General features: G+C 41.7%; 1 protein-coding gene across 2 annotated transcripts in view; it reads right to left on the bottom strand.

The window, feature by feature from the left end:
* LOC139222590 (diacylglycerol kinase delta) overlaps positions 1-15,649 on the bottom strand; it is a 59,888-nt gene that overhangs the window by 27,750 nt on the left and 16,489 nt on the right. Inside the window, exon 1 of one of the 2 annotated variants that reach the window (XM_070854391.1) lies at positions 1,271-1,420. The exons of the other annotated variant lie outside the window; for it this stretch is intronic. The gene's annotated coding sequence lies outside the window, so the exon portion shown is untranslated. Of the gene's footprint in view, positions 1-1,270; positions 1,421-15,649 lie in introns of those variants that run through there. 2 annotated transcript variants of the gene reach the window in all.

Here is a 15,649-nt window from a genome sequence, read left to right as displayed (position 1 = left end):
GGCTAGTTGGAGCGTAGTGTTGTAGCAGAGAGGCACACGTGTACTGTACATATGCATGTGTACACACACAGCATATAGTGAATGCAAAGGTTCTCTCTTCTCCTCTCCAGCTGAGAGATGTTGTCAAACAGATCAGTGAATTCATTAGAGCAGGACTAATTACATCACAACAATCAGTCCCAGCAGAGCTGATGTGCACACAACACACACGCGCCGAAGAGCTGTGAAGTGCACACAAGAGCACATTACTTACTCATCTGCAAAACGCACGCAGACAAACAGAGCTCTAAAGTGCACCCACACACACATCTGACTGATTCAGCCCTCATTTTCTCTTTCCTTTTCGAGTCAGCTACATTTAACAACCCAACCGAGTGCACACGCATACAAACACGCGTCCGTCTGCCCCCATGCCGCCAATCCAAGCACAGTCCGGCACAGCCGACTGACCTTCAGTGTTCCCACTGTAAACAGTCAACAAATCACAGGACGTCTGTTTATTTCCTCGACACCCAACTGACCCGGAGGCCGATACGTGGACATTTACGGAGTTTGCTGGCTGAGAAAAAGCTTTAAAAAGATTTAGCGCAACGGGCAATAGCTGCCGCTGATGAGGGCAAAATGATAAAAGGTGAACTCATTAGTAGGCCAGTGAAAATGAGCCACCTCTCTTCTCCTTTTAATTGAAACACCACTAGAATGAGCAGCTAGATGCTTGGAGAGCAGAGCGTGCCTGTTGTTGGGATCCACATTAAGTTAAGCAAAGATTAGTACACTGAGGATGAGAAGACCGGGTCTCTGCATCATCAATGGATCCATTAATCCCTTTTTTCAGTAAACAGATTCATCATTCAGCCTGTAAATTGGCACAAATATTGACTGAGTGATTTGTTTAATATCTTTTGTATCAAACGCTCAGTCTCTCCAGGATAAGGTCAGAGATATTCTTCAGCGCATTTGTTCCTTTTGTCAACAAATCCCATGAAAAAAACACCAAAGCAAACAATGAATTGATCCTAATGACAAGTATTGTCTGCATAGCCAAACCTTGATATGGCTTATTGCTCGCTTCAATGTGCTAATCGCTGTCAGAAGCAGAAAATAGTCCCCAACAAAAAGCATTATTTACTCTATATTGTTTGAGTAGTGCTTTCTATACCGATATTCAGGAAGTTACCGACCATATGGTACACATTTGTGTCCCTGTCCTCAGTCCAGGGGTCTTTTTTTTGGGGATGTTAGTAGGACATTTTCTCTCTCACACACTGACCTCCTCCACCAGGTGACCCTCCTGAGATCTCACGGTGTGACCTGATTCCAGCTGGTCGTCGTGGCTGAGCTGGTCGTCGTCCCCCTGCCCCCCTCTGTCGCAGCGAAACAACAGGGGCGCTATGCAGCACCCGCTGGGCTGACACAACCCCGGCATTGGCAGCGAGCCCTGATGACCTCACTTTCTGTAGCAGCACCTGAAAGGCCTTTACCTCCAACAGCACAATGACTGTGACTGGACAGGAAGTTTCTCTCAGCTTTGACCCTTTTCTTATGATCTACCCATCTTCTTGTTCTTCTTCCTCTTAAAAAAACTCAAATATATTCTACCTTTTTTTTTTCCTTCTATGGAAGATTCACCATTCTCCCTCACACACTCCACCACAGCAGTGACTCTCCTTTCACTCCAGCAGCTCCTCAGACAATACAATTCCTACTTCCTCCCCCTAAAACATCCCTTGTCAGGTAGCCCCGCCCCCTCAGGTGTGCTGTAGGACACACCTCCTCTGTGTGTGCCACTCACATGCACACACACACACACACACACACTGGAGATAAGGTGGAGCATGTAAATAAGTTCTTCCCCTCCGTGTCTGTGTGTTCATGTCAGAACAAGCCTGTTTCCTTGAGGCTATAAATAGAACTGGAAGAACCTGTCTGATTGGCAGTAGGAGCACACACACACACACACACACACACACACACTCACACACTCACTCACACACACCAAGTCGAATGGCTGGGGAGGTTAATGGCACCCCACTCTGCTTAAAAGAGCTGAAAACGTCACTGTGATCACACAAACTCATGTCCTGCCAGCCTGCATGTGTGTGTGTGTGTGTGTGTGTGTGTGTTCATGTCTGCTGCCTACTCGCCGTCATTGGACTGCTTTCAGTGTCAGATCAGTGTTTCATCTGCCAAGGGAAATTACAGCGAGTGTGTGTGTGTCTCTGTGTGTGTATGTGTGTGTGTGTGTGTGCATATGTGTGTATGTTTTCTGCCAGTCGGCATATCATTCTGTCTTTAATGAGCAGAAACATGCTGTTCCCTGCAGACTTGCTCACTGACACCATCCCTCCCTCCCTCCCTCCCTCCCTCTCTCTCTCTCTCTCTCTTTTCCTTCCTCGCTTTTCCTTTTCCGAAACTTAGTTTTTTCCCACCCCCATCTTTTCTTTCCATCCAAATCACTTGTGGTAAAATCAATTCCAGAATCAGGTCAAAGAGCTTCATTAGCGACTATAATGAGTCATGTAGCAAAGTTACTGATGTGAAATGACTCTGATAACGGGCGCCTTATCTCCGTCTAGTCCATTTGTGCTGCAGTATTTCCCCTGATAGGAGAAGGGGGCAAATAGAAACATGCACACCCACCTGGGTCCACTGTGCCTTATTAGTCATCATACCTGTCTCTCTCTCTCTCTCAAAACATGTTAACATGAACAAAAATATCAATTTACTTAGTTTGTTTGCACATAAAGCTGAATATGTTATGGTGAGCGTGAACAAAGCTGTTTCTGAGACCATAATTAGGTGCCACTGGGATTCCTAATTAGTTTTCTGCAGCAAAGGGAGCTTAGACATAATATTTTGGCCGAAAAAATGCAGATGGGAGAAAAAAAAAAAAAATCCACCGATCTTATTTTATTTTTCTTAATAGAGTTATACTGTAGAAATCAAGAGGAAAAAAAGGAGCAGAAGTACAGAGAGAACCAGCCTTGACATTTTAATTTTTCAGATGACATTTGGGATTTGGCCCTTAGCACGATACGCTTTTCTTACATCGCAGTCGTGTTTCCAAAAAACCAAACTAGCTAGGATTAACCTCGAGGTGCATCCAGGCTGTGACAACTGCAAACATGCCCCTGCCTCATTCCTGCATGTGCTCCGGTCAAGCCCCTCTTTAGCTGAATATCAGAAATCAGCCTCCTAAACCTTCTCTGGAAATCTTATATTGAGGGACATCATGCTGTAAATGTGGGGCCTTTTTTTTTCTTCTTCTATCCATTATGTATTCTTAATGACTATTCTGTAACTTTCTGTATTATACAACTTTCTTAAAATGTAATTTGTGGATTAATATGCATTTCTGTTGCAGCTTTAAGTCGTACGCATGTGTGTCGTATGTCGGCTGGGGGCTTGTAAAGCTTGGAAAGAAAAGAAACATCCTTTACAGATTTGAGCTTATTGCAGATATCTGGGTGACGGCTGATCCTGTGACATTTAAACATCAGTGCATTTAAAAGCAAACAGTGTCTCCATTATAACGTTTGTCTCTCAGAGACTACAAAAGACTACAAAAGGTCTCACTCAGCACATATTGTGGTTGCAATTCTTTAAAAAAATGGAAGGTATCCTCACCAAAGATGTTGGTTATGTGTTTATATGAAACAAAAAAAAAACTGTAACTAAATAAATCAGCTGATAATCATTATTAAATGTTTAAACATTTTAAAATGTCAAATATTGATGTCAATCTCAGGCTGTTTGTGGTTAAAACTTGTATTGTGGAGCCTACCGGCCATTTTAATGATTAAAACAAACAAAAAAATCACTGGTTCTGCTATAAAGTTGAACGTGGCTCTTTTACCACAACTTCAAATGGTGCAACACCAATAAAACCCGTGCAAACAAACCACTCCTGGTGGAGTCATTTGTAACGTGAACAAGGTTAGCATGCTGTTTGCCTTGGGACCATCGAGACAAAAGGATCAAACCATCGCTTGTGTGATAACTTAACAGAGTTGTAAAATCTTATCTCGTGGTATTATAAATCGCTCTGCAGTGTCCTGGCATCTCGTCGGCTGTAAAATTTGTGGAAGAACATTAGAACTCCTGTAAATACTCGTGACAATAATACTGATATCATAACGTTTAGCTGTGAGTGGTTATATTTCAACATTTTAACATGACTACTCGACTGTGACTAGAAATACTAAATCACTTCTTCTCAAAACTTTGTCTTTGTAAACATGTCAAAATAAAAGTCTTTCAAATGTTGTATTTTTCTTTAGGACAGAACCATCAGGGTTTATGAAATATTGTCTCTGACTTAAAGATTGTACTTTCTCTTAACAATGGACAAAAGTTGTTCATTCACAGGTTATTGGAAATGAGATAACGACATCCTCTTTTACGACAGGAACTAAAAGGGTTTATCTGAAATGTCCTAATTTTTCCAAACTGACGCCCTATCAATAGCTCCTTTGTAGTATCACATGGCAGAAAACGCTGCATGCCACCAGCTGGGCTCATTTCCTGTAATTATTCTGAAGTATAACAATCCCTTTGATAATAGTTTTGTAAATGCTGCATGAATTATTCGTGCGAAAACATTAATACGACTGCGTTTAGGCACCAGAAGAAAACATTTAGTGAACATATTAATCTAGATGAGCACATATTTGCTCTTAATCACCTTTAATATTTTCAAGGATAGACCAACGTTGGTTCATGACACACTAAGACCATCTACAGTACAACTTTTCCCTAAATAATGGATACAGCAGCTGCTTATTCATGAGTTACTGGAAGCAGCACAGAGACGCTGACACTCTCAGGTGCGTCTTTGCCAGAACTAATTAAAACAGACGCACGCTGGCTGTTGCTGAGACTGAACCACCTGACCTTTCAAATACGGTCGTGTTTTTGTAATCATGAGGCCGTGCTGTCCCTGGACGGACGGCGCCGGAATGCCAGATGAAGCTCGCTCAATGTCACCAGCTGGAATTTTTTTTTTTTTTTTTAAAAAGCTGCAGTTACTCGTTTCCTCCAGCAGATGGCAGACTGAGAGAGAGATGGGGGTGGGAGAAACAGAGAAGTGATGAGGTGAGGTGATGGGGAGCACAGGGAGAGAAACAGCGAGGCAGAAATGAAATGAGGGCTTGTGAAGGAGAGGGATGAGAGGAAAAAAATAGGGAGAAATATGAATGACGACAGAAAGGGAATGAAAAAGAGGAGGAGAGGAAGAGAGAGAGGTGCAGTCATTTGTATCCATCAGATTCGGCACACACTTCACAGCCTCCCAGCTGTGTGTGTGTGTGTGTGCAGGTTTATAAATAGAAACACACACTGGGTTCCCTTTAGGAATCCATCTCTACATTGAAAACATAAACACTTTTGTTCTGTTGGGTTTTACAGTCTAGAAATGATCGTTAGCGTTTGTTTTAACGCTTTGCAACACCACACCGGTGCAGCTTAACACACAAGACATTCCAAAGCTGTTTATGCAGCACAGAAACACATCTGAGAGAGTGCCTTATGTGCTGTTTTATGCGTGAGACACAAGCAGATGCCACCTGGATCGTCCTGACGCTGCAGACCCCACCCACCCGGCGCTCGGAGGTGGCTAAAACAAACGCAGAGTATCATTTGCAAATAACAGCTGACCCGGCTCTGGCTTTGTTAATTGCACATATTTTCTCGTTTTGCTTCCTGACATTTAAACTTGGTGATGCAAAGGCATGCGGGGTTGCCATGGTAACAGCACGACTTTCAAATCAACCTTCAGCTTGGAAATGTAAGGACACACACACACACACACACACACACACACACACACTCTCTTTTTTCACCTGGACATTTTCTCTTCTGTTAATCGAACAGAAAGTAAACCAGGCATCCTGTCTCTCTCTGTCTCTGTCTCTCTCTCTCTGTCTGTCTGTCACTCTGTCTGTCTCTGTCTCTCTCTCTCTCTGTCTCTGTCTGTCTGTCTCTCTGTCACTCTGTCTGTCTCTGTCTCTGTCTCTGTCTGTCTGTCTCTCCGTCTCTCTGTCTCCTTGACAACTTTTACTTTGCAAGAATTCTATCAAACTGTACAAGAAACGGTAAGAAACACTGCAAGACGGATCATTTGAAAGAGGAACGGCTTGCATCATCTGCCATGCATAAACACGCTGTCTGACCACACACACACACACACACACACACACACACACAGTGTCAGAACAAGGCGTGGGAGGACCTTGCACCATGGCGACCACATCCTGTCTCATGTACCTCTGTGCGTTTATTAATAGACACACACACACCAGTGATATGCACACACACAAAAAAAGAAAAGAAAAAAACAGCTAGAGAGAATCTAATGACACTGACGTATTTTAGACGGACAGATGGGTGGAGACAGACACACACACACACACACACAAACACACTTTTCATCTTTCTTTCACACAAACACACACGTTTCTTCAAGTTTAGCCACATTTCACGCGTGTACGCTAATGTGTTTTTGAAATATCATCCAGTTTTTGGCTTCTGTCTGTGAAGCTTGTGCAGTGAAGGACACATAATCTGCTGCTGCTGGTGAGGGGTTGGGGGGTGGGGGGGGGGGGGGGTTGATTGCCTTGGAGCATACGGACCAAATCTGGCTCTGATGCTGTGTAATCCTCACACACACACACACCGTTCTGCACACGTGCGCACACACACTGCCGCATGAACAGATAAGTCTCTCAGCCAGAAAGAGATAGATGGTGAAAGAGAGGTGGACGGTTCTCTTAATGTGCTGTAGTGATTAGCATGCCGTCCCTGTTGTTGCCGATTTGTGATGTTAATCATGGGTGTTTTTTTTTGCACCGTTAGTGAGCAATCATGCAAATAAAGCTTTTATTTGAAATGGAGCAGAGAGGGTGAGTTGAAAATAGTTGAGAGGAGGCAAGGGGAGAGGAGAGGAGAGGAGAGGAGGGGGGAAATAAAGCAAAAGGAGAAATGATAAAGGAAAGGAAGTGAGAGGAGACAAGGGGAGAAAAGAAGGAAAGGAAAGGGAAGGACGAAAGGAAGGAATAGGAAAGACAGAAAAATGCAAAATGAGAGGAAAGGGAGGAGGAGGAGAGGATGTAATGCAGGTGAGACAGAAAAAGAGAAGAGTAAAGATGGGAGGAGATAAGTGAAGATGGAGGATGTGTGTGTTGTGTGTGTGTGTGTGTGTGTGTGTGTGCTGTGGCTGGTGATTATCCTAGATGATCACACCATGCTGTTTAATCTGGTCTCCCAGCTCTCATACACATGAGATGTGGTGGACGCCTGTGTGTGTGTGTGTTTACGTGTTTGTCTGTGTGTATTTGTGAGGACCATGTGCGCCTGAGTCTCTCGGAGGACCTAAAGTACATGTAGATATGATCTATGTGGGATTTAAATGAATTTGAATGCATGTAAATAAAATATTGTTGGCTGTGGTGTGAAGGTGTGTGTGTGTATATGTGTGTGTGTGTGTGTGTGTGAAAAGATGATGTGTCTGAATGTGTGTGTGCTCTGCTATATTCAGTGTTGTTATGTCCCCGTGCTGTCAAGCTGTAATGTGTCTTCCCCTTGGAATTTGTAACACGGCTTAGGACACACACACACACACACACACACACACACAGCAGTACAGCTGAGAAGAAATGGAAGAAAAAACAAAACTCTCTCCCTCTCTCTCTCTCTCTCTGTGCCATTGGTCGCGTCGTCGTCATGGGAGATGAGTGATTTCCACGGCAACCTGTGGGGGCTTTTCCTGCCCCGTCGATTCATTCCCCTACAGTCTCGTTCGGCACACAGTTGCTGCGGTAAAATGAATCCTGCTGCGCTCCTACAAACACTGCCGACAGTCGTGTTTATTAAAAATCCCATCAATTTTGCGATCACGTCCAAACAAAATTGGGATTTCTCAAACTTCCTCTGTTCCAGTTTTAGGACTACTCGGGATACAGGATGTCTGCCAAAGACAGCAAACTTTAATTTCTCTCTCCTGCATTTCTTTGCATTTTAAAATTCATAACAAAATGTGTGTTCTTCGTCATATGTCTGCAGCACTAAAGGCTAAAGTGATCTTATTGTGAGGCTGTGGCACAAGATGCTCTTTTTTTTGTCATGATTTGATGAGCTGGGCTTTTAGATTATATTTCATGGCTCTAAAATGACACGCACACAACTACATTTCTGCTCACACACACACACAGATTAACCCCTGTAACCACCTGACAGACTTTACTCAGATCATCCCCGCTCTTCTGAACTGTAAATCTTCCAGAGCTAGCAAAGGTTGTACTCTTTTTCTACATCAGTAGTGTTTAGTAACGAATTAGTCCCTTTCATTTGGGGGTGAAACTCACAGTGTGAGTGAGAACTCCCACGTGCTGACAGAAGTGACTTTAGACGGCAGTAAACTGGGTGTTGTTCACCTCGGACAACACTTTCATGCTGTAACTAGCTTCAGATTACACACAGAGCATTTCATGCTGCATCGCTTCGTTGCTCACAGTGAATACAAAATGGTCCCCTGTTTCAAAAAGACACCTTTAAAATGCTTCTTTAACAGTATTTTACAATCAAAGACACCTGAAGGGGAGAGTTTTTATGAAATGTCTTCTTATTAACACCTGCTGATATAGTTAAAGCTTAGTTTATAGTATATTATATAGTATAGTTGCCTTATTTTATGTTCTTAGTTTGTTTAGATGTAGTTTGTGTTGTGGGCTTTACTGAGAGAGCTTTGAGGACTAGTTTGTGACCCTTAAGTGCAGAATATTTGATCAAAGATTGAAAGTTCGGTGAGAATAGATGGTGACGTGTAACACATTAAAGTAATGATATCAAATTATGTAGACAATGCACAATTACGTGGGCTTCCTTCCACCTGTTTTAAGATGCATTCTGAAAAAATAAGTTTTTAAACTTAGTTAAAAAAAAAGTTGGTGTATCAATAAGAAGAAAAAGCCAGAAGGCGCGATAAAAACAGACTCGATGAATAAATGATGACGTACATGAAGCCTAATGACCTAATGACGAATCAAGTCCTAATAAAAAACGTGCAAAACGTTTGCATTTTCTTTTGCTGGTTTTCTGAAATTTCTGTTTATTTTTTATTATTTATTTATTTATTTAACAGGGACGGTACACATTAATGAACATTTCTGTAAATGTGCCAGTATTAGTGTAAGGAAGCTATTTTTCAACTGTTGTCCCTGGGCAAGGTGTAAAATGCCAGCAGTTTCATATACATAGTAGACACAATTAACCTTTAAAATATTAACAAAACACCTAGACAGACACTGGTGCACAAAACATGACAGAAGACTAAATCTGTTAATATCTGCACTACATTTGGATGGACACCTTTCTATTGATTTCTCATATGGAGTTTGAAACATTATACAGCAACATCAGGAGTCTATTGGCTGTGCCGTATTGAGTGTTTCACATGTAGTTTGGGAGGTAACATAAGCTGAAAACTGGTATTCAATAACATTCATGACAGCCATGTCTGATGTTTCGGCAGCCACACTATACAGAAGATCCGGACTCTCTTTATGTGTAACATTTTGGTCTTTGTACTCTTTAACTGCATTCTCTAAATACAAAGTGCCTGCAGCTGTGATCTGGTAGGTGGGTCAACTACATAAACACAGGCTGTGAGAACTGACAGATTAGAGCACAAAGAAGAAAAGCTTCAGGCTCAAGTGTTTGTGCAGCTCCAATTCCTCAACGCTACTAAATGTGACAAAAGAGCTCGGAGCCAACGGACTGGTTCTGTGACTGCAGACTAGGGTCAAGTCACTCTGAATCAAGTCAATTAGCATGAATCAGACGGTTCCTCTTGTCACTGTAACACGTGTCTGTGTCTCTGCTGCTTCACTCGCTTTCTGAAATTGGGTTTTTCCCCTCGTCGGCCTGAACTCTACATAAAAATCCATTCCAGAGTGAGAAATCTCGTTTTCCATTTCATTTGATGCAGTTTTGATTGTTATTTGTGGCAGGCGGTGAGGATAGAGACTTCATTCCTGTCGCAGAGAAACACGATTACTTTTTAACAAGCAACAGTGTAAAAAAAAAATAAAAAATGCTTATCAGATACAGAAAACATCAACGTGTTGCTTACTTTTACGTCACTGGAGCCAAAATTGTAGAAGTTGGGTCTCGTAACTTTTTTCTCATGTTATCAGTTATTTCAGTAATCTGAATTTTGAAAGACATTACACAGGCACTACCTATGGTCTGAAATGAGAGTGATTTACATCAGCGTGAGGTCAAAATGAAGTGAATTGTACCTTTAGTAAACATAGTGGTACATTCACACTCATACTGTCCACAAATGGTGGATTTACAGTAATAATAGTAAGACAGATGTCATTTTCTAATACTCTCCCCTTTAATTTACCATCATGAAGGTAAAGAGATAAAGATGGAGGGTAAAGAAAGAGACAACACACATTAATTGATTGTTTAGGCATAGCACATTCTTTTTTTTTTTTGTTGCTTATTTGTCATTAACCTTAAGTTTAAAGACAAGCAAAGGCCACAACAGCAGTGACAAATGTCCGTGAACTATACACGACCACTTCAGGGCCAGTGAAACCTCGCCTGAAAATTTTCCATGAATCATAACTGAAGAAAACTGATATAAACGCTGTCACGTTGTTACTGTATGCGAGAATACAAGACGGTTCGCTTTAGTTCAGTGTCAGCTTACTGGGTCAACAGACTGTAGCCTTTAGCGGCGGCGCTGTCTCAGCGAGGCTCAGTTTACACGGTTATAGTTCCATATTATGTCTCAATTCTTCTCGCTCAAATTTCATGACAGGCGACGTTTCAACAGCCTGGAAATCAGATAGCTAACACGTGTGTGTGTGTGTGTGTGTGATTTCTGCAATACACTTGTGTCCAACTACCAATAACAATCCATCCCATTACCCGCTGCTGGCGTGGTCGCTCCAATAGCCTCTTCACAGGATATGAACTGCGTTTTAAGATATGAATCTCCCATTTACACAGGAGATGTTCTACACAAACAGTCATTTTATGGTTCTCAAACATCTAGAGAAGCCATATTCTACTCCAGGGCTGCTCAAAGTCAGCAGACACTGAGATACTGATTTGAAAAAGAGCACCGTGACAAATGTTGTCACTGTCCCCAGTTTGCCAGGTCTATCAGAAGCTCATCATTATTAGGTCGTATTAGTCTATTTGATTGAAGCCACATATTGAAAATACTAACTCAGTGACTGGCAGGCAACTTTTTTAGTGATTAAGGTGGAAAAAAATGACATCAGGTGGGTGTAAAGTAGCAAAAGTAGTCACCTTCTGTAGGCCAAAAGTCCAGTCGGACAGTGTTTATGTAAAGATAAGGTGGAGTTAAAGCTGATAAGCATGGATTTTCTACAAGGTTACAGTTTTTTTTTTTTTTTTTTTTTTACACAGCACTCTGTCTACCTCCTCCTCTTCTCCCTCTTTCATTCCTGTTTTCCTTCCCTCCCCTCTCTCCCTCATTAACTCCCATTCTTTGCCTCTCAGATCAATAACACTCTCAGCCGTCTGTTTACTACCCAGATCGTTACCTCTTCCTCCTCCTCTTTATTCTTTCACTGCCATTTCTTCTTTCTTCGTCCACCATCTCTTCTCTCCGCTCGCTTTTAACCATTTTTCCCTCTTTTTTTGTAATTACTTACTGCCCTCAGTAGATTTTGATTCATCTTTCTGCACCAGTACTGCCCGCCCCTTCAATCGCTATTCCTCTGACTCTGTCAATATTTTCCTCTTTCTTCGGTCACCATAAACCTCTCCGCTCTGTCTTCCTTAGCATCATCTCCTTATTTTATAGACTATTAGTCAGTCTGTCATTTGCTTATTCAATTTGTTTGAGAAGTTTTGCTAAAACCTTTTTTTTTTTTTTTGCTAAAACTTTTTGAGAACAAAAGCATTTTGATGCATTAATGTTTTTAATGTTACATAACTATTCCAAACGGGGCCCTTATACATCTTAATCAGTGTAATATTACTGTGTGTGTGTCTGACTTGACCATTTGTCAAATAAAAGAGGTAATGATGAAGTGAGCTGAGGTGACCCTGCACCTACACCTCTCCTCTGTCTCTATTATCGGCAGCTTTTGTAATGTGATGGATGGAGCAGACCTCTGCATGTCTAGACCATAATAATCTGCGGTGATTTGCTCACTAAACCTCGTCCTGCACAGTCTGGTGGTCTAAATGGCTTTGACCTCGAGGACTAAAGGTCTGAACTTGGTACTGTAGGAATGATGCCGCTCTCACTTTGCCACTGGGAATTTGATCACTTCAGACTTGTTTTGTTTGCTGTAGTTCACAACAGGGCTGGGCAACTTAAAAAATAATAAAATGAAAACAATAAGATGTAAAACAATGACATGAACCTTATGTAAACTATAAAATATGGATAGAATTATTAATTATTATCATTCATGTGTAACCCATTTTATCTAATAAAGAAAGTTTAAGTGAACTACATCACAATGCTGTGTTAATTACTTCCGTGACCTTTAAAGGTATATAAACTTTGTGTATTTCAACCATTATTGTAATTCTATCATATATTTTTACTTATTTACATTAACATTGTTTATCTAATGTTAAAATGCTCCGGTTTAAAGTTCAGAGAAACCATTTTTCAACATGTTTTTAAGTGAAAACTCTGTTTAAAGACAGTTAAAAGTTAAAGAGCCTTAAAAAAAAGGAGCTGAGCTTCAACTTCACGTTAATTTAATAAACATCAGCAGTAATTACTTGACTACATGACTTTCATCACACAGCCAGGCTACGACCAAGGTACCTTTTAACAGCTCCACCTCCCCCACAACCACGTCATATCGTCTCTGTTTAAACAGGTCTGATTATAGAAAATGAGACTACAGTGATCTTCATGTTGTTGCTGAGCTGTGTGTGAGCCAAGGAGTGAATGTTCCTCTGCTGCATACTGCTTCATCATACAGCTTCATCATACTGCTTCATCATACTGCTTCATCATACTGCTTCATCATACATGCCATCGCGATACAACAATTATGAAACAATGAACTTCGACCAGGCTGACGAACAGGGTTGGAAATGCTGCAAGGAAAATGTTGTAATACTGCGCTGTGGGGACTTGCACAAGCAGAGAAGCCAGTATTGCTAAATACATGTGTATTCATGCAAAAGTGTGTGTATGCCTCCGTGTGTGTGTGTGTGTGTGTGTGTGTGTGTGTGTGTGTGCTCTGGGTGGTTATAAGAGGGTTTCTCTCCCATCTCTCATGCTAATGAAACTGAACTCTTCTCCTCCTACACCTCTCCATCTCTCCATCTCTCTCTCTCTCTCTGTCCACGCTTTTCTTTTGCATTTTCACTACTACTCTCCCTCGCTCGCTCACCTTCCTCATCTCTCTTCCCTCGGCTCTACCTTCTCCTCCTCCTCCTCCCGTCGGGTTTTGGTGTTTATACAAAAAGCACTGAGTTAAAATAACCTCACTCTGTAGTGTCCGCACGAAGATAAATCCACACACATAAACACACACGCTGACGGAAACACAAGGCCGGCGTGTTTTGACAATCTTCCAACGCGGTGTTGCTGTATTTGTTTAACAAAATGACCCTCTAAATTTAGACTCCATATCCCCGAGGAGGCTCTAAAAATGGAGACAAGTCCGTGTGTGTGCGCGCGTGCTTGATTTTATTATGTATGTGCGTACGTCAGTGCTGTACGCGCCTGAATTCTTGCGGCTGCAACAGAAATTCTTCTGGTTTGGAGTCTTTTCCCAAAGGATGAAATCAACAACAGCATCTGTGGTCATCTCTTGGCCACTCGACTGTGAGGAAAAGGCCTCTCCTTGTTCAAGTGTTTGTGTAGATGACGCGTGAAGTGTGTGTGCGTGCACTTTCAAATCCACCCACGGTGCACAATACACCTTTGTTGACATAAATATTTGATTTCTGACTTCCTTTTCTTCCTCCTTTGACTTCTCTGTGTTCTGTCTCCAGAGCTGAACTACAGCGATGGATGGGGAACGACATGTAGCATGTGTTCGAATAGGAGGTGTAGAAAGCTCAGGACTCAGGACAGTATGTGTGTTTTTATATGTAGGCTGGTTATTCTACAGTACAGTTCCTGTGGGTGGCCACCTGCTGTGCATTAGATGGGAGAGTTTCTGTGTCGTATCAGCTTTTTATGGTCACATCATGGAAATTGGAAACATGGTGCTTAACCACAGAGGGAAGTGTTGCTGCTACTGCTGCCTGTTCTACTTGTGTGTTGTAAACCGAATACGAAACATCGTTTAACTATTAAAAGATTCTCTAGCAGCTTTACTGGATCTACAATATATTTAAGGTCCCCCTCAAAATGTGTTTTTACTGAAGCAGGAAAGTTTCTGTTCACACGTTAGATCTGAGTTTCACACGAGCACGCATGAGCGAGGTTTTGTGACATCACAAAGTGAAGCGGAGAGACTCCCGCGCTCAAATTCATTATCCAACAGATTTGAAACACTGTTCCACCAATTTTCCAAGTCGAAACAGCAGTCTGTTCGCTCCAGTGTCTTCTAGTTTATCTGTCATAGTCATCACTCATAGATTCTGGAGTAAATGTAATTTCAAGAACTTTCAACAAAGTAATTGAACTTTTTCTTTAAAAAATGTTTGGCGGGGAGCTTTAATCATTTGCTTTGTATTTATTGTATTAAAAAGCAGAAAGGTGATGCAGTCATGAGTCAGTGCTACTGTGCCAGTATGGTATAACCTGCCTTGTGCACTTTATTTGCCAGAAACTGCATCTAGATACAGTACAGACCTGCTCATAGCGCTTTGAACGGCACAATAATCAACTCAGAAGATAATTTACCTTCTAGCACCTTCTTGCTCTGGGCTGTAAATGTGAAGACATGTTGCTACACTATGTACTGGATGTTACTCTGCTCCAAGCAATTGGTAGCAAGCTGTAAATGTAGAGATGATTCATCTCTGAAAAGCTCAGGACAAAACAAAAAAAACGTGGAAAATTCCCCACTAGGCCTCTCGATTAAAAGATTTAGAAGCCGAGGGAAGAAGACAAGGAGGAGATGGGGGTTGACCTTGAAGAGAGAAAACAGGTAAAGTAAAAGAAAGAAACAGGAAGATAGAGAGAGGTGTGTTAAAGTTTGTCTCTGTGTGGTAACAACATGATGTCGCTTGCATAACAAGTGGGCATGCGTGTGTGTGTGTGTGTGTGTGCCAATGTATTACTTAAAGTATGAATCCTTGCGTATTCATGTGAAAGAGAGTTGCTAATCTGACAGGCAACAGATTGCTACACAGCATGCCTGTACACTCACACTGGCAGACTTCTGCAGTGGCCGATAGAGACAAACACAGTGCAAATAAAAAAGAAAAAAAAGAAAAAGAAAGAAAAAAGAAGGACAGAGAGAAACCAGACGAGAAGCGAGCGAGAGAAAGAGAGAAAAGCAAGAAAAAGCAAATAAGAGAGAAAGTGCAAATGAAAGAGAAAGCAAATAGCACGAGTGACGGAAGACAAAAACAGGAACAGAAGAAAAAAAAAGAATAAAAGCGATAAAAGAGAGAAGCAGAAAGAAAGGGAACTTGATGCATAAACAAAGAGAGGGGACGGTTGGGGATTTACCAT

The sequence above is a fragment of the Pempheris klunzingeri genome, chromosome 23 (genome assembly GCF_042242105.1).
Source record: "Pempheris klunzingeri isolate RE-2024b chromosome 23, fPemKlu1.hap1, whole genome shotgun sequence".
Taxonomy (NCBI): domain Eukaryota; kingdom Metazoa; phylum Chordata; class Actinopteri; order Acropomatiformes; family Pempheridae; genus Pempheris; species Pempheris klunzingeri.
Note: the sequence above shows the minus strand (reverse complement) of the source record. Positions and strands in the feature narration are given on the sequence as shown.